The following is a 26,065-nucleotide window of genomic DNA, read 5'->3' as shown; positions in this document are numbered from 1 at the left end:
TTCAACCCATTTAATACTTCTATTATTCAATTCAATCCATATTCATACTTTTGAAACATTACTATTTTACCCCTAACATTTTAACTTTTCACAATTTAGTCCTAAAGCTCAAAAATTGAAATCTAAGCATTTTCATCTCTTATTCAAGCTATCCAATTTCATTAGAGACCTATCTCAACTCATACAAACCATCATTTCATAAATTTAACATGAAATTTTACTACTTTTACAAATAAGTCCCTAAATGTCATTTTCATCAAAAATCACTTTATAAAACTTTATCAACAATGACTCATAATCTTTCATTAAACATCAAGAATCAAGTAATAACATTCATGGTATAATCCTAATTCTTTAACAGTTTTGCAAATTGATCATCGGGCTAGCTAGATTAAGCTACAACGATCCTGAAAACATAAAAATCATTAAAAATGATGTTAAAATTCAAACCATGCAAGCTAGGGACTTGGACGAACCTTTGAGCATAAAAAATGGAGTTTTATAACCCTATTTTTGGTGGAGGAATGAAATAATGAAGATGATACAATTGTTTTCTTTATTTTAGTTTCTTTAATTTATTTAATTACTATTTTATCCTTTATAAATAACTATATAAAACACCAATTTCCTGCCATCTTTGTCCATAAACTATTTGAATGGTTTAATTACCATCTAAGTCCTCTCACTTTAAATTTTTATAGCCATTTGACCCTTTTACTAATATAACTCCACCTTTGCACCTTTTACGATTTAGTCCTTTTTACTTAATTAAGCATGCAAACATCGAAATTTCTTAACAAAATTTTAATATGAGCCTTCTAAAAGTACTATTCCAATTTTATTAAAAACGAGCTATTACATTGGTAGTAGGAGCAGTTAGGACAAAAGAGGCAAGAAGAGGAAAAAATAACGAATGAGGTGAAACATTGCCGTGGCAAATGGTGGGACAGATTGACAACAGAAATGTCTTGGAAATTCCAGGAAGATGATGCAACACTCAATCCACATCACTCTCAGCTAATTGTACGTGTACCAGATAAATAACCCTAAAAAGATGAGCAAAATATGTGTGCTGAGAGAGACATATCTACCATATAAAAGGTGGAGAGAGAAGAGAAGAAGGACATATGGATTGTGAGGAGAAAAGAAAATAAAGAGAGCAGTTCCTCTCTCTATAACAAAATCCTGTGGAGAAATTGCATGGAAAATTTAGAAGAGAAGAAGAGGGTGGTAACTAAAAGGAGGAGATCACAATCGCGAAGAAGGGGAAGAGAAATCTTCCTTGGGTTTTGTGTAAAATCTTGAGAAAAAGTTGGAGTGTAGCGAGAACTTTCTGTAGTTCTGCCTTTGTTATGTTTTTCTTGGTTTTAATTTCCGTGATTCGTAAAACTTGAAGAATGTTGATGAATGGTTTAATTTTGGATTTCATTGCACAACCCATGAGCTAATTACCTTTGGGTTGGAATTATTTTGGTGAATATTAAATTGTCTGTTTCATTTGATTTATGCTTATTTTGAATGCATGCATACAAGCTCTAAACATAGTTGACTATATGTTATGTTCTTAGATGGATTTGAATATAAAAGGATTAACTGCATCAGATTATTAATCGATTGATACGGACGAGTATTCGAAAGAATAATTGTAGCATTCTAGACATAGAAGTTGCGATCTGTACAGGTGAAGAACGTTAGTGTGGTTATCATTTGTGAGTCTTGTAGACATACACAAACTCAGGATAATAAACTTTCGAAAGAAGTAGACTGCAGTAGTAATTCTCTGGGCAGTAGTTAGTCAAAATTTTGCCATGGCATTATTATGTTATGAAAATATTCCCTAAGTAATTCCAACCTTTATCATTCAACAATAGAAATATTCTCTACTTGTTCTTTGTGAAGTGCCATGACATTTGGATTGCTTTGTCATTTTTTCAGTTATAATTGATATTATTAGTTCATTCATTAATTCCTTTCATCAATTTATACTTTGTTTCATTTGTACAGTTTAATTAGTTAAATCTACATTAAAACATTACCAATTGTAATCAATTTCTTATCCTTGTGGAGACGATACTCACTCATCATTGGATTACTAGAATCGATGTGTACACTTGCACATTTGCATTACATATTTACATGCAACAAGTTTTTGGTGCCATTGCCGGGGATCGGAACATTGGTCCAAAAATGCTCCCATCGATGATATCTAATCAAAGGCCATATTTCTTTACATAAAATCATTGATGGATCAAATCCCGTCTCTTGAATAAGTTTTTTTACTTGAAGTTTAATAAAATTCTTTGCAACATCTTGATTTGGAAAAGTAGAGGGATTTTGAACCATCGATGGCTCTATTTGCATTGTTCGCCTAACTTTTATAGGAGGCATAATATTTCAATCCTAACGACTTGCTAAATAAATAATTCAATGAAACAGTAGAAAGTTTGAGTTTAGGAACCCTTAACCTTGAATGTATAGTCAAAGTCCATTTGAATTCCTTGCTTGCCCATGATGTGCCCATTCCTTATTGCACCAAGTTTATGAAAGGAAATTTGGGAAATTTAGGGTTTAAAGTTTAGGGGATGTTGATAGATTTGAGAGAGTTTGAGGGGTTAAGGGTTTAAAAAGTGTTTTAATTTGGAGTAAATAGGAGTTTAAGTTGTAAAATAGGGTTTTAAAGGTTTAAAAATTGGGTAAAATTAGTGTTTAAGTCGCCAGGTTAAGCAATGGGTCGAGTTAACCTTGCAAAAAATTGTAGTGATGTCGCGACATTGGGGTTTCATTTTGCGACACTTCTTCCAATTTGGAGATTCTCAGGGACTATTTGCTTCGTCGCAACTTGCTATTGTGATGTCATGACCATTACTCTATTTCAACCCAAAACTCCATCTTAAGGATGTTTCAATCTAAAGATAAACCTAAATAAAATAAAAGTTAAAATCTAAACTATGTGGTTAGTTAAGTATACAGTAATTTACAAATATCATGCAACAATTCACAAATTTTAAGTTATACTGCCAAATTTATCCAACAGTATTGTCAATTCACCCATGGAAGATTTTTGGCATACTTGGGAACCTTCTCAATTACCTCGATCAATGGTAGGTTAACATTTAAGGTTTTAAAACAATTCAAAAAAACATACAAATTCATCCTCATCCTGCTTTTATCTTTGTTCTAATTGTGATGGGAATGGGACTTTTGTGATTTCTGCATCTTTAAGTGTCTCTTTTCCTATCTCAGCCGCTAGTGCATTCTCTTCTTCTGGTTCAGGTCCATTTTCTACTTCTTGGGAGTTAGCTTGAGGTTCCTCAGTATTATCCGTAGTTAGCTCTGGGGTAGGTATTTATGGGTTACTCAGTACTTTTCCCAATCAGAGTGCTATAGCTTTCACATGCTCTTTACCTTCCCTCCATGGATTATCCTCTGGATTGTTAGGGATACCTATTCCAATTTGTCTTTTAATGTCACCCATCATGCTCATCAATTGGCTCATTTGATCTTCAAGCTTAGCCAATGTTCTAGTTGAGTTAGTGCACTCAGATTGCATCTTTTTGACATCTATTCTCATAAACTGCAGCTCTCCCTCAATTTTATCTAGACGTTGACCACATGCAATATGGTTGCTTGGGTTGGTTCTATCCTAAGGTTTCTACAAGTAAGGAGGTTGATAATTAGTATTTTTAACTTGATTTGAACTATTACCTCCTTCTTGGTTTCCTCTCCATCTCAAATTTGGGTGATCTCTCTAGCCGGGATTGTATGTATTTGAATAAAGGTCCACCCCTATTCTGGATGTAATTTATATTCTCAGAAAGATTATTGATATAATGGAAGAGTGGCTTGTCTCCTTCATGCATAGAAAGTGTAGAAGCAGATTCAATACGGTTGAGTCAATCCACTATTTGCTGATACTTATCATCCTCTTAAATAACATTGACTGTAATGGGTTTTTGGCCATATATGAATCATTTAGTTGGCCACTGACAGGAGTTTAATGCCATATTTTCAATCATTTCGTACGTGTCCTCGTATGTCCTATTCATAAGGGCTCCTTCTACTACTCCGTCTAATCCAGATCGTGCGTTTGCATCCAACCCGTTATAAAATATTTGTAATCTCATCCACTCAGGAAATCCGTTGTGTGGGTATTTTGGAATCAACATCTTGAAACATTCCCATGACTCATAAAAAATTTCTCCCTCCATCTGTTTAAAGACAGCGATCTCTCTTCTTAGTTGGAGTACTTTACTAATTGGGAAAAACTTTTGTAAGAACTTTCCAGTGAGTTCATCGCATGTCGTGATAGACCTTGGTGCCTATGAGTCTAACTAAGAAAAGATGTTATCAATCAAAGAAAAGGGGAACAACCGAAGATGAATAGTGTCATCAGTGACCCCAATATATTTAAAAGTATCACAGAGTTGAAGAAACCGTTTCAAATGTTGACTAGGGCCTTCTGTCGTAGTGCCCCTAAATTACAGATTATTTTGGATCATTTGTATCATCACCGGTTTGATCTCAAAATTATTAGCTGTAATCGCCGGTCATGCTATACTTTCTTGAACCATGTCTCAACTTGGTAGGGCATTGTCCCTTAGACTTCTCTCATTTTGAGCCATATGAACGTTTGAGTGTAGTTGTGGTATTGGTGGGTCTCTTAAGGCGTTATCGTCAGCGTCGCAGAACAATGGATTGTCATGTAAGACATTACCTATAGCGGGTGGTGGTTGTTCTTGCATCTGCTGTTGCTGCTATCGGTGATTCCTTCAGATTATTTTCTTTGCATCTGTGGCTACTACAATAGGTTGGTCCCTACTGCTAGTCATACACTAAACCCAAAAAAGGAAGTTAGTAGCAATAAATGGAATAAAATCATATTTATAAACTACAAATTTCTTAATTATTCCTTTAAAGTGCAAAAATTAAAATTAACCTAATGGTGTTGCCTCCCCGACAACAGTGCCAACAACTTGATTGCCTCTGGATGTACTAACGTCTAGAGTGTGAATACTGCAATAGAATAAAAAACTAAAAGGCGGTATCCGCAAGCATACGGGTCAAGTTGTAATATAGATTTTACAACGAAATAGGTAAGTACTCTGAGGATCGTACCTAAGAGAGGCAAGTACTAAATCAATCTTAACCTAAATAATTAAAGATATAATTAATACTTTAAGTCAATTATAGTACAAAAGTAAAATAAGAGATAATTTTAGGGTTTCTTAAACTAAGAAAATAAAAGAACACAAAAAAAGAGTAAAATTGCAAGAGATAGAGGGAAATAAAGTGAATCAAATTTGGAGATGGGTGATTAGCTTGATTTAGCGATCTCAATCAACTAGTCACTACCCGAGCAGGATCTTTCGATCTTCCACTAACATAGCGAGTCAACAAAAACTACTTACCTTACGACCTTACAGTCCAGACTGGTTTTTGGTCAAGGTGTTCATGAATGGGCAATACCAATTTTGGGTTAATTTCCACCTTGATGACTTTCTAGGGATGTCAAGCCTAGGGTTTGTTTCACATTCTTCCTTTCCCAAGCAATTGATCCATTGAATAACCCTACAAAAGAGTTAAGAGATCATGTTGATCTCCTTTACAATCAGATCTCTTGAAGAAAAAAATAACTAAAACTAGGAAAACCTAAGAAGGAAAGAAAACAAGACTAAATTTAACAGAAGAAAACTAGGTTAAAACTTAGATGTGTTTTACATGTGCCAAAGGGACCTATTTATAGCCTTCAAGTGGCCAAAATACACTCTAATGATCTCCTGCACACTCACAAAGTAAGTTAGCTCTCTCTTAGGCCTCATTTGGCCCTTAAGGTTAATAAAAGACTTGATGTGCACATTTTATTGAATGTAAACAAAACTAAAGAAATTGAATTAAAAACATAACAAAAATGCTTGTATTCAAGCTGCTTAAATGTGAAAACTAGTTTAATATGCTGCACCAAAGTATGACAGATCAAGACACTACTTGTATGAGGAAAAATGCCATATTTCACTAATCATAAAAGTCTTAAATACTTGCTGACAAAGAGAAATTGAATTTGAGATAGCACAGATGGCTCGAATTGCTTAAAGACTATGATTTGATCATTGACTATCATCTGGGTAAAGCCAATGTTGTAATAGATACTTTGATTCGAAAATTCTTGTTTTCTTTAATGAATACCTATTTGAATTTAGAGCAAGATGGTTCTATTTTTTGAGTTGAGAGCTAAACTCGCATTTCTTCAGAAGATCTAGGAGCTGTAAGAAGATGATTCTCAGTTGCAAGAGAAACACATTTTTTTAAAACAATTAGACCATGGAGTTTAGTATAGGTGATAATGGGAGTTTATACTTTTGGAATCATTTGTGTGTATCGAAGAATTCAAAGTTGAAATGAGACATTTTACACAGACCCCACAATAGTACTTATACGATACACTCAGGTGGCAACCAGATGTACAATGATTAGAAACCATTGTACTGGTGGTTAGGAATAAAAAGAGAGATCACAAAATATGTGGCAAAATATTTGGTATGTCAGAAGGTTAAGATAGAGCATCAGGTTTCGTTAGGTTTATTGTAGCCTATAATGATTCTGGATTGGAAATGAGAATGAGTCACTATGGATTTCGTATCAGGTTTGTCGTTAACATTGAAAAAGAAAGATGTAGTTTGGGTGATAGTTGATAGGTTGACTAAATTAGCTCACTTCATTACTATAAGAATAGAATATTCACTCAAGAAATTAGTTGAAATATATATATTTGATATCGTGAGATTGCACGGTGTACCTTTGTCAATTATTTCAAATCAGGATCTGGGATTTACCTCTAGATTTTGAGTAAGCTGCACGAAGTTCCGTGCACTAAGTTAAATTTTAGTACGACATTTCACCTTCAGACTGATGGACAATCAGAGTGAGTGATTCAGATACTGGAGGATATGTTACGTTGTTGTGTGATTGAATTTGAAGGCAGATGGAAAAGATTCTTATTGATAGTTGAGTTTGCTTACAAAAATAGTTACCTGTCGAGCATCAGAATGACACCTTACAAGGCTTTATATGGTTGTAAATGTAAAACTTCTCTATGCTAGTCTGAGTTAAGTGAAAGAAAGCTGACATGAATTGACTTGATATGTGAAATAAAAAAGAAAGTCTAAGTTTATTCGAGATTATTTGAAAGCTGCTTTTGACCAAAAAAAATGTTATGTTGATTTGAAAAGAAAAAACATTGAATTTGAAGTTGGCGATAAAGTCTTTCTAAAAGTGTCATCTTGGAAAAAGGTTTTGTATTTCAGTAAGAAAGGAAAGCTTAGTCCGAGGTTTATTGGGCCGTATGAAATTCTTGAGAGAATTGGACCTGTTGCTTACTAATTAGCTTTGCCTTCAAAACTAGACAAGATTCATAATGTCTTTCATGTATCGATGCTATGAAGATATAAATCTGATCCATCTCATGTGATAACTCCTGATGAAATTGAGTTGTAGGCTGATTTAACATATGGTGAAGAACCAATTAAGATTTTTTTAGGAAGTAAAAGAGTTGAGAAATAAATACATGATGTTAATGAAATTAATGTGACATCATCACAGTACATAAGAGGGGTTATGTGAGAGCCAGAAGAAACAACAAAATCCCAAAACCCTCATCTTTTTCAGGTAAATTTTGAGGATAAAATTTCTTAAAGGGGAGAGCTGTAGCAGCTCAATTTTCAGTGGTGCAAAAAAAAGTGATTTGGAACCCCATTTCCGTAAATTGGGTCCATAAATATTAAATATTAATATTTACAAAGTTGGTATAATAGAATATTAACATTTGGCCCTTCAATTTTATCTAGTAATTACTCAATTACAGTATAGGGAGTAAATTGTAAAAGTCTTATTGCTATAGGTTTTAAATTTCCTAAAGATTCAGGGACTTAAATTTCAATTAACCAAAGGTCCAAAATGACAATTTAACCATTTTGGAATATGTGTTAGTGGATGATGATGATTTATGCACGAAAGTAGGATTAGTCATTAGTTAAGTTAATTAACCTAACTTAATTAAAGCTTAATTATACTATATATACTAAAGTTAGTGGAAAAACCTAAACATTGTATTCATCTTCTTCCTCTTGCCATCCAAATGAAAAGAAAAACCTAGAGAAAACCTCACACCATTCGATCCTTGATTCGGTAAGATTTCTAAGTCCTTTTGTTGTAATTTTTATTTTTTTGAGGTCATGGGAGCTTGATTTAGGTAGCCCATGTACCAATTTGCAAAATTTTAATGTTTTTTTAAGTTTTTATTGTTGATTTCTAGAAGAAATTGGTGTTAAATTGATACATTTTAAGCTTAGATTATAAAAAGGGGCTAGATTGTAAACTTTAATTATTCGTTTTGTTCATTATGACCTAAGTGAATAAAATGTAAAATTTTGGTATAAGTGGAGAGTAGAGGGTATATAATGAATGTATTTGAAGTCAATTTTCAAACCGAGGCTCAAATTTGAAAGTCATGGCTATTTTAGTTTTAGGAACTAAATTGAATAATATGTAAACTTTAGGGGTATCAAAAAATAAAATTTCTTAGGTTCATTCATGTCATGATTGTAATAGCTCGTTTTTATGGTACTGAAAATGGTGGTTACAAAACCCCATTTTTCGATGATCGAGTCAGTAAATGTTAATTATTAACATTCACAAGTTCACTATAGAGTTATATTGATTCTTGGTCTGATAATTTTATTGAATGGTTAATAATTAAAGTACAAGAACTAAATTGTAAAAACCGTAAAAGTTAATTGCTATAGATTTTTATTTGTTAAAAGGCTTGAATAGTAATTAGTTAAGGTTTTAAATGGCAATTTACCCCTTATTTAAACATGGCGGACAATTGTGCTTGGTTTTAGAAGGAAAATTTTGTTAAAATAAGGTCAAATTAATATTAAAAATATATTAAAACATAAGAAAAAATGTGTCATCTTCTGTCTTTTTTTTCATTGTTCCATTGTCTACACACTTAAAAGAGAGGAAAGAAGCCATTTTTGTAGCTCAAGCTCTCATCCTTGCATGTAAGTGTTTTTTAAGCTTGTTTTTTTGCAAATTTGATGTTTTTGAGAACCCGTAAGCTTGATTTAACTAACTTGGGTTCTATTTCGTAAAACTGTTAAAGTTTATAGAATTTTTCATTGATGATTTTTGAAGCTTTTGGTGTTTAAATGCTAGCTTTTAAGCTTAGAAATGAAAAAAGGACTAATTTGTAAAGTTTAAATGCTAGTTTTACGATAAAGACTAAAATAAATAATTTTTGAAACTGTCATTTTTTATAAAAATATATAGTAGATAGTCATAAAAGGATGTATCTGAAATCAAATTGTAAAACAATGCTCAAATGTGAATGTTATTATAGTTTTGTTTTAAGGACTAAATCGAATAAAATGTGAACCTTTAGGTAACTTTTTGAAAGTGAAATTAATATGTCATATACATGGAATGAGATAGTATAAAGTGATTGAAACTGATAATTTGAAATGAATTACTATATAGATTAAGATTTGGACCAATAGGTAGATAATCGAGGAAAAGAGAAAATTACGGATTAGTCCTCGACATTTTGCTTGTTTTTGTCTTTGTTTGGTAAGTTCATATGCTGTAGTTATGTTTGTAAATGTATTGGATTTGTTTAAATTATGAAATTATATCTTGAGATGTTTGTAAATGTATTGGATTTATTTAAATTATGAAATTATATCTTGTGATTGTATTTTGAATTGGTTATAAAATCGTATAAAAAGGTGAGAAATGGACTAAATTGTAAAGAAATGAACTAATGTGTTAAATGTGCCCAGATGAAAATAAGAAAGGATAGGATACAATTGGCATTTCAATATAAGAAAGGATAGGATACAATTGGCATTTCAATAGGTTTACTTGTATGCTTTATGGGATATAGTATGAGATGATACTGATGTACAAAGAATCCATTGTTTAAATCAGAATCCAACATTAGTTGCGGATTACCAAGTTTTGTCTCTACGAAGACCACTGTTACTGATTGTCTCTACGAAGACCCTGGTGTGTTCTAGAGGGATGTAATGTCTTATGACATATGATGCCTATGGGCCTAGCACTTCGATGCTCAGGTGTGTATTGGAGTTATCGCTTAAACGAGCAATCTGGTGTGTTTTGGTGGTTACCCGCATATTCGTATTATTTTATTATAGTTCATCCGGCTAAATAATATGGCAACAAGGTAAATGAATGAATGTTAGTATGTATTGGGATAGAAATGGAAGTGTAAGACTGGAATGATGTACATGATGTATGTTTTTGATGATCTTAATAGAGTGGCATTAAATGATATTGTGTCGTACTGGTTGAAATGTTATAAGTGATGAACTCACCTTACGGTTGTGAAATGTGATGACAAGAGAGTTGTGTAGTTAGCTAATTTGTTACATTAATTGTGAATAGAAATGAGTTTTATCATTTTAAAACCTATGAACTTACTATGCATTCGAAATTCTTACTCTATTTTGTTTTCTATTTCTATAGTGGTCATTTTGTGGAATGTGTCGATCGGATCATCTCGGAGCACACATTATCCAGCTTCTAACTCAGTAGACCTTTAAATGTTTTGGACTCAGTTATGTGGCATGTACATAGACTTTATATGTATATGTGTACTTATGTTGAATGTTCATGATCTTGAACCTTAAATGATGCTTGGTTTGGATGGTCTCATGTTGAGTATCTATGTATGCTTATTTTCTATATGTTAAGCCATAGTTGATGTAAATAGATATCGATATTGATGATGGAATGCTTGAGTATAATGGTGATAGCAGATGGTATCAAATGTTTGAGTATTTGGAATTACATAGGTTGATATGTTTAACAAAGTACTAAATGGATGTTTATTGGCTTGAGTAATGTTGTGAATGGCTTTTGGTGTAATTGGATGATGGATGGAAATAGGTATGTATTGAGTTATGCATGGTCTAGTTAGTTAAGTTGTATAGGTAAAGGTACATGTTGATGACTAAATGAGACATGTTGATTAGTGGATTGAAAATGGGTAAATGTGGCATATTGGTATGGTTCGGGATTGGTTTTATGCAGGTTGGAAATGTGCTTAAGGCACCATTTGAATGTGTTATTGGTTTGAGCATGGAAAAGTACCAAATATGCAAGATTTTTAACCTTCTGGCTATAAGTATCGATACCAAGGATTAAGGTATCAACACTTTACGAAATTACCATGATTCAAGATTGATAGAATGCCAATTTGGTATCGATACCAGAATATTCTATCAATACTTATTCTTAAGGATTGATACTTTATTAATGTATCGATACAAGTTGATTTGTGTTCAAAATTTGAAAATGGCAGAATGCTAAAATGATATTGATATTGAATTTGGTATTAATACTTCTCAACAGGGGTATCGATACCCTATCCAAGTATCGGTACATATTTCTAAATTTTGGAAATGTTTTCAGTTTGGTCATTCTTCATGCTTGGGTCAACTTAAGAGCTTTCGTAAGATTGATTGAGTCTCAAAATTGATTTTAAATCATATTGTGCATGAAATTTTGTTATAAATTGATGCGTAATTGAATTACTTGGTATGAATTATGTGTGATTTGTTTTGGTATTTGTAGTGGCATCCCATAGCTCGAGTCTAGCGATTGGATCGGGTGAGAGGTGTTACAATGATATAATGTATAAATATTTAATATTGATGAATTGAATGGAATACTTGTATTGATCGAGAATCATATCAAACTAGTGATAATCAAGGAAAAGAAAAAAAAATTAGATTAGTCATTGAAGTTTCACCTTGTTTGGTGTTTTGACTAGGTAAGTTCATATGGGACTTACTACTTTATTTTATGCTATGTTGAATTGTGTTTTATTTTATTTATGTGTTTAGATTGAAGTGAAATTAGTGAGTTGGGCATATTTGGCTTAAAATGGGTTGAATTGAAAATCATTGAAAAGTAGGCTATTATGAAAAGGTACGAAGTACCAATATGAATGTTGAATGTTTATAGGACTCGTTATGAAATATTAAAACTGATACAAGGTTTGTTAATGATATGTATACGACAACAATACCCATGTGAACTGAGTAAAAGATTAGGATAGGTATGGCATGCTATTAGGGTTATACACGTAATTGATCAGGAATTTACATGATATTATGAGATCTAGCATTTGTTGTAGATTCTCGAGTTATACGTATCGTTGGTTCAACTCGTGACCTGCCCACATGCGTGTGCAAAAAAAAACAAACAATTTTCTAAGACAATTTAAAGAATGGGTTTTAACTGCAAGCGGGCAGTGTCAGTTGTAATATTTATAGTGTCCAGTGGAACACCTGAGTATTCCAAGGGGTCGAATCCAAACGATTGCCAAGTGGGTAAATGTGTTTATCAAGTTACTTACAAGTTAAGTAGTTACTAATCTAATCGAGTCAGAAATTATTAGTGCAAGTTCAAAGAAAATTGTTTATAAACTAAAATTAAACTAACTAAGCTAAACTTTCTTCCTAATGTTTTAGATAATGTAAGTGATTAAATAACGGTCGATTGATTAATTGAGTGCTAATGAAACTAATGAACCTATATCGATTATATTGGTTGCCACTCTTAGTTAGGAATATCCTCTTGGTCTCACCTAGGCATTTAGATTACCTCTTGGTCTTATCCTAAAATAAAAAATACCACCTAAGATTACCTCTTGGTCTCATATAGGCATAGAGATTATCTTTCAGTCACACTACTCAGCACAATCATATTGAACAATCTAATGATAAACTCTCCTCTTGGTCCTGTTTATCTAGGTTTTTCGTTAGCAGAGTCAATTTTAACATATTAAGCATGTGGATATAATAGAACAATCAATCAATCAAGAATAGAATAGAATGAACTTAAGCTAAAAAACAACCAAATAATCAACCATCTAACAAATTTAGCACAAACTCACACTCAAATTCCAAACAAGCATTTTACCGAACATATTGTAAGCATAAAATGAAAGCAAAGGGTTTAAGAAAATGCTCATTCAATTGATGAAGATCCATTGAAGCCCAATAGTTTGCCCATCCTTGTTTACAAAATCTTTAATAATAAGGAATAAAGTAAACAACAAAAACTAAAATCTAACCTAAAAAGAAAAGAGAAACCTAAACTAAAAATGAAAAGAAAAAGAAAAGAAAAGGAAAAAGAAAAGAAAAGAAAAACCCTAACGCTAACCTAAATCTAAGGAGAAAAGATGATAGAAAAAAAAAGTAAAAAGAGTCTCACATTTTTATTCAGCCAAAAAATTGGCTTTAAGTAGCTGATTTCAACCCTAACATTAGGACCAAAATTTCGCAAGCGCCTAATTTTGATTGGTGTGGCCGTTGGCAAAAACTACCTTTGCAATCATTTCTTGTTGCATCAAGCAAGACATCATGATATTCGGGGTTGGATATCGCGATATCACTAATAATCTCCTAATGGTGTTGTCCTTGAGGGGTGTATGTCGTGATACCCACGCTTGGGTATCGCGATACCACTGCTAGTGGCTCCCATTCCTCTTCATTTCAGGTCTGTTGGAGGTGTTGCGACTTCCATTCTTCAATGTTGTGATACCTCTATCTTTGTTGATATTTTTTTCTCTCATTCGAGTCTCCAATGACTCCCTACAACACCCAATCAACTGTTAGGTTTTTGATGGTAGATTTGGCCATCTTAGGTATAAAAAATAGCGCAAAATGGGCACAAAATGCAATAAGAGCTTATTAAGGCTAAAGAATGTAAATTAAATGAAAACTATAAAAACACATTAAAATTAACTAAGAATAAGCTCATTAAGTATAATGGAAGCCTAATTTGACATATCAAATTATGACAGATCAACTTGGACGGGTAACCTTAATACGATGTCAACTTGTAAGTAATTTCGTTAAAAATGTCAGCTTGTGTGAGCAACCTTGATATATGTAAGCTTGTGTGAGCAAAATATTCTAATGTATACGAAACCATTTTACTATAGTTCCCTTGGGCAAAATTTTAATCTAATGTAAGTGGAAACTTGAATGATTTGGATATAAATTGCATATGCATTCAATTTGAGATGTGTTATATGAATTCTTGCTTAATGTTCTTGACATGTAAATTGTCTAACCTATTTGGTTGTATATGAAGATATGTATTAATTACTTATCTGTCGTAATTTAGTGTAGTAGGTTAAACTAGTTTACATATTTGAGGAGCTTGAATACGAGCATTTTAGTTGGAATTTAGTTTTCTTACATTCACTTAAATTCAATAAATTATGTTATTCGAGTCTTTTATTGACCTTAGGGGTTGAATAAGGTCTAAGGATGAGCTGATATACATTGTGAGTGTGCAGGAGACCATTTTAAGGCGTACCAAACTCGATATTGGTCACTAGGTTGCAACATGGAGCATTTGATGTCACAACATAGGGAGTAGAAATGAAGAAGTCCAAGACTGCCTTTAATGTAGCGACATAGCATGAGGATGTCATGGCATACCCTTGAAGAAGAGTATACTACCCTCGATGTTGTGACACAGGACCTGATGTGTCGCGACATTGCCTCTGTACTAGAAATTAATACGAGTCAAGGGCATTTTGGTTTGCACAATCTAAATTTAAGTTTAGGAATGTCAGCTAACCTAGGGTTAAGGACGATAGCCATTTTATGTCTGTAAATAGGCTTAGCTAACACAAGTTATAGACACCTTTTTCTATTGTATAATTTTCTCTTTAATTTTAGTCTTTAGTTTTCCACTTTTTCTTAGGTTTTAGATTTTATTCCCGTTTTTGTTATTTACTTTTGGGGAGAAATTAGATTATGGAATTATTCTTAAATTCTATGAGGATTCTACACTTAATTTCAATACAATGCTTCTTCTAAACTCTATTCTTGAAATTGTTCTTTATGTTCATTCTTTCGTTCAAGTTTATATTGTTTACTAGATCCATGAGGCACTAATCCTCCTATGGGGGATTAGCGATTGGAGGTATGGATAATTAACTATTTTGTAGGGATTTCTTAACAGATCAACTGTTCAGGAAAGGAAAAACCTAAACCATAGGCCTAAAAACCCTAGGAAGTCATTAAGTTGGGAATTAACCAAAAATTGGTATGACCTATCCGTGAACACCTTAACCCTAAACCAGTCTGAACTGTGAGGTTGGAAGAGAAGTGGTTCTTGCTGACTCAGTATTTTAGTGGACGTATAGAAAGATCCTTCTAGGTTATTGACTAGTTGATTGAAAAGGAAACCGAGACGACAATTGATTAAGATTAGCAAAGGGAGCTAATCACCCATGCCCAGATTTGATACATATTTTTTATTTGATTTCTTGCTTTTTATTTATTTAATTTTCTTTTATGTCCTTTCTTATTATTAGTATAGTTTATTAAAAACCCTTCTTTTAATCTTTTGTACTATAATTTGATTAAAGTATTAATTAGATCTATTTATGTTTATATTAGAATTAATTTAGTGCTTGCCTTCATTGGGTACGATCCTCGGAGTACTCACCTACTCCGTTGTAACTATATTACAACCTGACCCCTCTACTTGCGAATATCATTTTTCACATCTTTTGTGTAGGATTTCTACTTGTACGTTGGTACGTCTGGAGGCGGTCAAGTTGTCGGTGCCATTGCCAAGGAGGCAATATCACTATATTAGTTTTAATTTTTGCATTTAATAGAATAATTAGGAAATTTTTAGGTTATAGTTACGAATTTAATTTTTTAATTTTCTTCTAATTTTATCTTTTTGGGTTTAGTGTATGACTCATAGTAGGGGAACACCTATAGAGCCAGTCACAAATCTAGAGAGAATAATCTGAAGAAATCGTTGATAGCAACAATAATAATAGCAGTAGATGCAGAATCCACCACCTGCTATAAGCAACATATCACGTGAGAATCCACTGTTTGACGAGGCTAACAATAACTATCTAGAAGATCCACTACCATCACCATAGCTATCTACAAATCTAAATATGGCACGTGAGGAGAGGACTCTAAGAGAGTATGTGTTGTTGAATCTGGATATGGTTCAAGGGAGTATACCGAGGCTAGCTATCACGACCAATAATTTTGAGATTAAGCCAGCTATGATCTATAATAATTTTTAGTTTTACGAAACAATGATAGAGGATTTGAGTCAGCATCTAAAACGATTCCTCTAATTTTGTGATACCTTCAAATACAATAGGGTCATAGATGACACTATTCGTCTTTGGTTATTCCCCTTTTCATTAATAGGTAGCGCCTTTTCTTGGCTAGATTCGTAGGCACTAGGATCAATCACAACATAGGATGAACGCACAGGGAAATTCCTACAAAAGTTCTTCCCCATTAGTAAGATGATCCAAATAAGAAGGAAAATTTCAATGTTTAAGCAGTTAGAAGGGGAAAGTTTCATGAAGCATGAGAGCATTTTAAAACGTTGATTTAGAAATGCCCACACCACAAATTGCCTGAGTGGTTTCGATTGTAAATTTTTTACAATGGGTTGGATGAGCATTCAAGGTCAGGAGTAGATGGAGCAGGAGGAGTGTTAATGAACAGTACGCACAAAGATGCGTACGGATTAATAGAAAGTATGGTAATGAATTCCTACTAGTAGCCAACTGAACAATATACGTACAGCCAAAGACCGTCTATGGTAAAGGCTATCTAAGAGGATGACAGGTATCGATAGTTAATGGACAGAATCAACTAAATAGAGACTGAAAAAAATGCATCATCTGTCTATGGTGGAGAGTAACCACTCTTCCACTACATTAATAATCCTACCAAGGATGTGAACTACATCGAATATAGGGGTGGAAATCCCTATTTGAATAAATACAATCCTAAATGAGAGATCACCCGAACTTGAGATGGGGAGGAAATCAAGGAGAAGGTAATATTTCTAACCAAATTAAAACACTAACTATCAACCTCCCTATTTATAGAAACCTTAGGAAATGGCCAACCCGAATGACCATACTTTACGTGGTCAATGTCTAGATAGAATTGAGGGGGAGATGCAGTCAATGAGAATAGATGTGAAGCAAGTGCAGTCTAATTGAAGATTAGATGAGCCAATTGATGAGCATGTAGGGTGATATAAAAATACAAATTGGCATAGGTATTCCTAGTAATACCGAAAATAATCCTCGTAGAAAAGGGAAGGAGCACGTGAAAGAAATAGCGTTTTGATTAGGTAAAGTGCTGAGTAGCCCAGAGAACCCAACTCAGGAGGTAAATATGGAGAATACCAATGATCTTCAGGAACCCCTAAAAACTAAAGATGAACCTGAGTTAGAGGAAGTAGTTGCACTGACAGTTCAGCCAGAGATAGAAACAATTAAAGATTCTGCCATTGCAAAAATACCGTTCCTATCAAGGCTAGAGGAGAAGCAAAAACGGGATGAAGATGAGTTTGTGAGTTTTCTAAATTTATTCAAAACCTTAAATTTCAACCTACCTTTGATTGAATTGATTGAAAAAGTTCCTAAGTACGTTAAATTTTTAAAAGAAATTATGTCTACGTGTAGGAAAATTAAGGTAGTTGAACAAGTTAATATAAGCGCTTCTTGTACTGATATTATTTCAAGGTAGGTTCCTCAAAAGTTGAAAGAACTGAGAAGTTTTACTATTCCAATAAAGATAGGGAGCATTCATTTTAATAGAGCTCTGTGTGACCTAGGAGCTAGCATTAATTTAATGCCTTAATCTATTTATGAAATAATTGGGTTATGGGACCTCAAAAAAACCCAGATAACACTATAGTTGGCTAACAGATCCTCAGTAAATCCAAAAGGAGTCTTGGAAGATGTTTTAGTCAAAGTAAGCAACTTTATCATCTCAACGGACTTTGTAGTTTTAGACTTTGAAGAAGATCGAAAGATATTAAATGCAACACCCTTAACTCGCCTCCGTGCCGGATAAAGGTTACAGAGCATTATAGATCAAATCACAACAAATAATGACCTTTAGAAACAATTAAACAATTTAAATAATAAAATTCAAACTAATATTTGTTCATGGCATAAAAATGGTTACGGACTTTAATTTGAGCTTACGATGTCATAAAAATAAGATTTTAACATCCATAGACCAATTTGAAACAAATCATGAAAAATTGGAAAATAGGGGTCACATGACCGTGTGGCCAAGCCGTGTGACGTAACCCACTTCGTATGAGTATCCGAAGTAAGAGACACTCGACCATGCTGTAAACGAAAAAATATATAGGATATTTCCTATGTATTTTATCACCTTTTTACTTAAATCTGTTGTTAAAACTAAGTAATTGTTTAATAAATTAATGAAATATGTGAAAATATGAAATTAGGACATAGAAATTATTAAAATGTGATTTTATGATTTATTATATAGTTTTCATGCAATAAATGACTTATTTTATATTAATTTGAATATATTATTTTTTAAGACATAAAGTGGGCCATGCATGATTAAATTAAATAATAAAATATAAAATTATATTTAATAATTCATTTTAAAATATTTAATTAATAATTTGGGTTTTAATTAATTAATTAAATTAGATAGATTTTATTCTTGGGTCTTCTAACTTGTTGATTTATTCTGGATAGGTTTGATAGCTTTGTTGGATTACAAAACCGTCCAAATTTGAGACCAAGTCAACCCAATATTCGGCTACACATGGCTGCCCATTTAAATCATTCTTTGGTTTAATTACACAAGGTCCTTGCAGTGTTAAAGAAATTAGAGATTTGCCCGAAGATTTATGATTGACCGAGTCTCAGTCCTGAGTTGTGTGGCATCCAAAATTGATTAAAAATTAAGCAAAAAATCAAGTCAAATGCCACTAAGCATGGCCGGCCACAAGTTGAGGAGACTTGAAGAGGTTAACATCCATTATTTTTAGCAAACTATCCCCCTCTCCTCACCAACAAATAAGACCCTCTCATTCCTTCATTCATCATCCCTCAAGCATCCCTCAATCATTCCTCATTCATTCTTAGCATTCATCATTCTCTCTTTTCTCCAAATTCTCTTAGTCTTTTCCATTCCCACACCTATCATCATCTCTTCATAGAGATTTTAGCAATTAAGCGTCTTAAAGAACCCTTGGTCAGTAGCCTTGGAGAGCCATCAGCAAAGGAGCAAAGCAAAGGAACAAATGAGCCTTGTCAGTCAGAGTCTTGGGTGACAGCCACTTTGAATTGAGTTTAATCTTCCTTTTCTTTAATTTAATATAAAGATGTTTACTATGTGTTTTTTGTCCTTGTTTACAACAATGTTAGCTTAATTTTATTTAAGCTAGGATGATTACTTTGATTAAATAATATCTATTTGATTCATGCTTATAATATTTGTGCCTCAATCGATCATGTTTTCAATTAAAATCAAGTCTGTATTTCGTTTATACGTGATTGAAATGCACCTGAATTAGCTGAGCGATCTTGACCAGATGACGGCTAATGGACACATAATTGAAATGTGCATGCTCAATTTAGATCCTGACCCGATCTTGACCAAACTCATGAAAGATCGAGTTGCCATGGAATGTTTTTCCAAATATTATGAAGCATGTTGATAATAAATTAAGTTTAATTAAATAATAGTCCTAGTTTATTTATGTTATAATTGTTGCAAATTGTGTTTAATTTTACTAAAATCTATTTCATTCATATAGTTTGCATACTTAGGATAATTTGCATTAAGGATCGTTGTATTTCGTCTAATATATTTTAATCACCACTTCTCAACTATATTGTGTTTTTATTTACCAAATTGTTAATATAATTTTACAAATTATGTGACTTAGCACAAATACAATCCCTATGGAGATGATAACTCGATACTTATTACTTGATAACAATTGTGTACACTTGCACAAACCTACGCGTTACACATGTCCCGGTAATTTGGTAGAATTGTAACGCCCCGAAATTTGGGCCGAGAAGTATTGGGCCTTGAGCAACGGAACGCTTAGGAAGCTGAGCATAAAAGTTTATTTGAGCTAAGAAATGACACAAAATTATGTTTGCTTTAGTGTTTAAAGGTCCTGAGAGGAGTTGGAAAAGTCCTGGGTTCAAACTTGGGCTTTAGCAAAAAATTTGGTTTTAAGTGGATAAAACCCTGGATGCTTGGTTGTAGGACTTTTAGATTATTGTGTTAAAAAAATGACATAAGGAAGCATGTGGTCTAGTGGTTGTGGCGTTTGTAAGGTTGCAAGGGAGCCTGGATTCAAGTCTTGGCTCTTGCAATTTATTTTGGTTTTCTTTTAAAGGAACTTAGACTTTGGCTTTAGACCTTTTTATTAATTGAAGATAAAATGTGACACAAAAAGGAGCCTGTGGTGTAGTGGCAAGGTGGCGTGTTGTGTAACTGTGAGGTTTGAGGTTCAAGTCTTAGGTTGCGCAATAGGGTATTAATTTTGCAGCTTGGTTCAACTAGTGGTTCTGTTGCAGTAAAATTCTGATAGATAAGAGGTTGGAGTGATATGTGGAGTGATATGTAGAGGATATCAGGGAGGATTTTAGGAGTGGATTGTAGAGAGAAAGGAGGAGTTTGAATTTTCGAAGGTTGTGCCGATTGGTATGTTGGTGTATGGAAATTCGACTATGAGACTTTCTCCTCTCATTTTGGTCATTTTTCTTTTGGTTAGCTGCTCAAAATTCTTAAGTTCCGAAAATAGTTTTCTGTTCTCCGGTTTTAGTTGTTGAAGCTTTGTCGAATTTACCGTTTGGGGAAAACTGGTTAGTATTGTCGAATTCACTTTTCAATATTTGCCAAATCGTCATTCTTCTTCCATTCTTTCTACTTCTTTGTTTCTCAAAACCGAAGAGTGCTTCTCCTCTTCCTCTCTAATTATTCTCCTTTCGAACTCTCTTCTAAGCTGAATCTTCTCCCCACCTTTCTTTACTTTCTTCTCTGCTTCCTATTCCTTCACAGTCCCAGCCGAACACATCTTAAGCCTTTCAAGTACTTTCATTTTATCATCTCCTCTCTCTACTGTGCTTGGCCGAATACACCTATTTTTTTTCTTTCTAACCGATTCTATCATCATTATTTCTTATGGTATTAAACCAAATACTACTTTCTCCTCTTGATTCTCTTGTTGCTGATTGTGATTTATATCTGCTAGAAGTAGAGCACGATTTTCCAAAACAATAACTGTTTTCTAACACTACGTTTTCTCACTTCAATTTTTAAATATCACGTTTTAATAAATCATTTGCTTTAACTTAAGCTTCCGAAACAATAAGGTTTTGAAGGTGATAACTTTTTAATAAACCTCGATTGAAAATAAATAAACTCAAACTAAGGTTTTATACAAGTTTTAAATGGCAAGAAGTTTGAAATTTCAAGAAGGGTTTTTAATGAAAACATGGTTTTCGAAAAACACTTCAATGTGACATGCTAGATTTAGGCCTAACTTCTAAGCTGGGTTCGGGGTGTTACACTTCCCATTTGAAATACGTTTAGTTAGGTGATTGTTCTAGTTTGCCTATGATTATTTCAGCGGAACTAACGAATGATCAAGAGGAGAAACTAATTATTGTTCTAAAAAAAATTAAGAAAGCAATTGGTTGGACCATAGCTGATATTCAAGGTATAAGCCATTCTTTTTGCATGTATAAAATCATTTTAGAAGAAGGTGAAAGAGATCGAATTGATGGGAAAAGGAGGCTCAATCCTATTATGAAAGAGGTTGTGAGAAAGGAAGAGATCAAATGGTTAGATGCAGGAATCATCTATCCTATTTCAGATAGTTCGTGGGTAAGTCTGGTGTAATGTGTGTCAAAGAAAGGTGGAACGACGATTGTTGAAAATGAGCATAACGAGTTAATTCCAACAAGAACTATTACTTATTGGAGAATCTGTATTGATTATAGAAAGTTGAACAAAGCCACTCGAAAGGACCATTTTTCGTTGCCTTTTATGGATCAGATGTTAGATCGACTAACAGGTAGTGAATTCTATTGTTTTTTAGATGGCTATTCAGGATATAACCAAATAGTTGTAGCCCCGGAGGACCAACATAAAACAACCTTTACTTGTCCATACGGTACATTTGCTTTTTGGCGAATGCCTTTTGGTTTATGCAATGCACCTGCAACTTTTCAACGAGGCATGATGGCAATATTTACTGATATGGTTGAAAATTTTGTTGAGGTTTTCATGGATGATTTTTCTGTTTTTGGTAACACTTATGATATCTGTTTGAGTAATTTGGCTAAGGTGCTGAAGAAATGCGAAGAGACGAATCTTATCCTTCATTGGGAAAAAATGTCATTTTATGGTCAAGGAAGGGATTGTCTTAGGTCATAAGATCTCAAAAAAGGGAATTGAAGTTGATAAAGAAAAGGTGGACGTAATAGAAAGATTACCGGCCCCAATGAATGTGAAAGGAATCAGAAGTTTCTTAGGCCATGCTAGTTTTTATCGAAAGTTTATCAAAGATTTCTCAAAAATTTCTAAACCGTTGTGTTTCTTGATAGAGAAGATAAAGTGTTTGATTTCAACAAAGCATATTTGGAACTTTTGAAGAGCTAAAGAAGCGGTTAATCTTAGCTCCAATAATCGTTACACCTGATTGGAACTCACCTTTTGAGTTGATGTGCGATGCAAGTGACTATGTCGTTAGAGCTGTGATGGGTCAAACGCAATTATACGGTAACCGAAAATGAACTCTTCGCTATAGTTTTTGCTTTTAACAAATTTCGCTCATATCTTATAGGTACCAAAGTTACAGAATTTACTGACCATGTAGTCATTAAATACTTGCTCACGAAGAAAGATGCAAAACCAATGCTAATTCGTTGGGTACTTTTACTCCAAGAATTTGACCTTGAGATCCAAGATAGAAAAGGTGTCAAAAATCAAATAGCTAGTCATCTGTCGAGGTTGGAGCAAGATGAGGTAACTCAACCATGTGCGCTTATCAACGAGAATTTCCCAGATGAACTCTTATTTGAGGTAAATCAAATTCATGAAATACCCTGGTTTGCTGATTTTGCCAATTATCTTACATGTGGAATAATTCCTCGAGAAATGACATACCAACAAAGTAAAAAATTCCTTCATGATAGTCGGTATTATCTTTGAGAGGATCTGTTTTTGTTTAAACACTATGCAGATAATATAATCCGAAAGTGTGTAGCTGAAAGCGAGACTGCTAAGATCATATATCATTGCCATTCATCTCCAAGTGGGGGACACTTTGGTGGTTCACATGCTGCGGCAAAGATTTTGCAAGCAGGTTTTTTTTGGCCTACACTATTTAAAGATACTTATGCTTATGTAAAGAATTGTGATAAATGCCAAAGGACTGGAAATATATCAAGGTGGAATGTGATGCCCTTGAAAAACATTTTGGAGATTGAATTATTCGATGTATGAGGCATTGACTTCTTAGGCCCGTTTCCTTCTTTGTATGGGAACAAGTACATCTTAGTTGCTGTGGACTATGTATCGAAGTGGGTTGAAGTTGAAGCATACCTTACAAATGATGCTAAGGTTGCGATTCCTACATAAGCATGTGTTTACAAAAGTTGGGACACCAAGAGCTATTATTAGGGATGAAGGTTCTCACTTTGTGAAAAAATGGCTTAAGTGGTTGCTTGACAAATATGATGTGAAGCACAAGATTGCTATTGCCTATCACCCCCAGTCTAATCGGCAAGTTGAAAGAGTGAATCGCGAAATCAAAAGTATCCTTGAAAACGTAGTAGGCCCTAGCAGAAAAAATTGGTCTCGAAGGATCGATGATGCATTATGGGCCTATCGAACATCATTTAAGACTTCGTTAGGAATGACTCCTTATTGGTTAGTTTTTGGAAAGGCATGTCATTTTCCATTAGAGTTGGAGAATAAAACTCACTGGGCTTTGAAGCAGTTGAACTTTAATCTTAAGCAAGCCGATGAAAGAAGGATGTTACAACTTGATGAGTTGGAAGAGCTGAGGTTGTTTTACTATGAGAATGCCAAAATGTCTAAAGAAAGATCAAAGAGATAGCATGATAGTCATATACAACCTTGCAAGTTTAAAGAGGGTCAGAAGGTTTTATTATTTAATTCAAGGTTGAAGTCTGTTCCTGGGAAGCTTAAATCCCAATGGAAAGGACCTTATACCATCTACCGAGTTTATCCTTTTGGAGCTATTGAATTATACAACAATTACGGAGGTACATTTAAAGTTAATGGTCAACGTCTTAAACACTACTAAGATGGTGAAGTTGAGCGAGTTGAATCCTTGTCAAATTAACAGACCTTAAATTTTTCATGAACTCATTTTGCAAATAAATAATTAGAACTTATTTTCATAACTTATTACATTTAATTAATTTTGTCTAAGGAGATTGGAATTTAAGCGGGACAGCTGTGGGCCCTCTAACCTTTCTTGGGAATTAATTTAATGTAATTTGTTAAGAAGAAATTTTCTAATTAAGAGTTAATTTTTTTAAATTTCATTTGTTCTGTTTAAATTTTAAATTTTTATGTTAATAAAGGGGGTCAAATTTGACCCAAGTACTAATCAATTTTTTTAGTAAGATACAGTCTGAGTTTGAGGTCCATGACAGCCCAAAGGAGGGAAAATTCCATGCCTTGCCGTCACACCCATTGTTTGCCGCCCAAGTAACCCTAATGTAGCTAATTTTTTGCCACATGTTGCCTTAATTTTTCCTATATAAACCCCTTTCCATTCTACTAATCTTCATATCCCTCAAAGCAAATTGCTTACACCCTAAAAATCCCTAAATCTCCCTTTTGTGCTGTCAACCTCAAATCTCAAAAGAAAATCTAGTTCTTTTCCCTTTTTGCTGAAATTCCCTTTTGTCGTAGCAAGTTCTACCCACTTTGTTGATTTCTCTTTTCTCTTTTGTGCAGAAACTTTGCCGAAATTTTGGGAAAAGATACCATGTCTCGTAAAAGAACTAGATCTTCAAAGACTACTCTTGAAAACCCAATTTTGATCGACGAAGAAGTGAAAGAGAGATTTGATTCAATCTTCAAGCATCAACCTATGATGCCGAAAAAAGGTTTTGACTTGAAGAGTAATGATTTGATGGTTGTTCCTATATCGATTAGAAAGAAAATCAATGCTCTCAAGTGGGAATGATTCTGTGATGCTTGTTCACTTCCCGATGATGACTAGTTCGAGAATTCTAAGCTAGTTTGACTACGCAATATGCTATTGAAGTCATCGTTCGAAAGAAAAAGGTACCTTTTACTTCTAAGTCCATCAATGATTTGTTTAATTTACATGATGTTGAAGAAGATGAGTACTACCCTATGATGAACAACATCAATTGAGATTTTCTTCAACAAGTGCTTGATGTTGTGACAAATCCAGGATCCCAATGGATTATAAGAAAGTATGAGAGCCATTCTTATCAAAGAGAAACTTAAAACAAGTAGCAAAGGTATGGTTTTATTTCGTCCGCTACAGTTTTATGCCTAACTCACATAGTTCCACCATCTCGATGGAACGGATGCTTTTGTTATATGCAATTTTGATAGAAAAGTCCATTAATGTTGGGAAAATTATCCTCAAGGAGATTCACGATTGTGCTAAAAAGAAGGCAGAAAGTGCTTATTTCCCGTCTTTAATCACTTCACTTTGCTTAAAGGCCCGTGTTAAAACACAAGCAAATCTGAAGGGGGGATATGTTCAATGATGCATTACAAATTATGATCTTCAAAGATTAGTAGAGAGGGTGCATGAACTGAAACAAGGCGAGCAAGAAGAGCCAACTGAGCTGGATACAGAGGAGTCAATAGATGGAACTGAAACTGAAGCTAATTCAATCACAGACACTGAAGAAGAAGAATCTAATAAGGAACAGAACATTCCTGAACCAAGGGTTGAGCCAAAAGAAGAACCAGTCAAGCTAAGTGTTGAACCTGAATATACAACTCCCATGCCGACTTCTGCAAGTACTTCAAGGAAATCGGAGTTGTCAATTTTGATGGATATGTGCAAGTTCATGCACAATCAACAACAAACTTACAAGAAATATTCAAAAACTAGAGATGACTCAATTCGAAAT

At 33.7% G+C, this 26,065-nt stretch overlaps 2 non-coding genes across 2 annotated transcripts; one reads left to right on the top strand and one right to left on the bottom strand.

Annotated features, from left to right (window-relative positions):
• Window positions 1-4,134: 4,134 nt before the first annotated feature.
• LOC128040705 (small nucleolar RNA R71) lies at window positions 4,135-4,241 on the top strand. Its single transcript, XR_008195511.1, has one exon. It is a non-coding gene; the product is annotated as a small nucleolar RNA R71 (small nucleolar RNA).
• Window positions 4,242-16,400: 12,159 nt separating this feature from the next.
• On the bottom strand, window positions 16,401-16,505 carry LOC128040767 (small nucleolar RNA R71). The gene has a single exon (XR_008195573.1). It is a non-coding gene; the product is annotated as a small nucleolar RNA R71 (small nucleolar RNA).
• Window positions 16,506-26,065: the final 9,560 nt, after the last annotated feature.

Source organism: Gossypium raimondii, chromosome 4 (assembly GCF_025698545.1).
Source record: "Gossypium raimondii isolate GPD5lz chromosome 4, ASM2569854v1, whole genome shotgun sequence".
In the NCBI taxonomy this organism is placed as follows: Eukaryota; Viridiplantae; Streptophyta; class Magnoliopsida; order Malvales; family Malvaceae; genus Gossypium; species Gossypium raimondii.
This window is presented reverse-complemented; position numbering and strand designations above follow the sequence as displayed.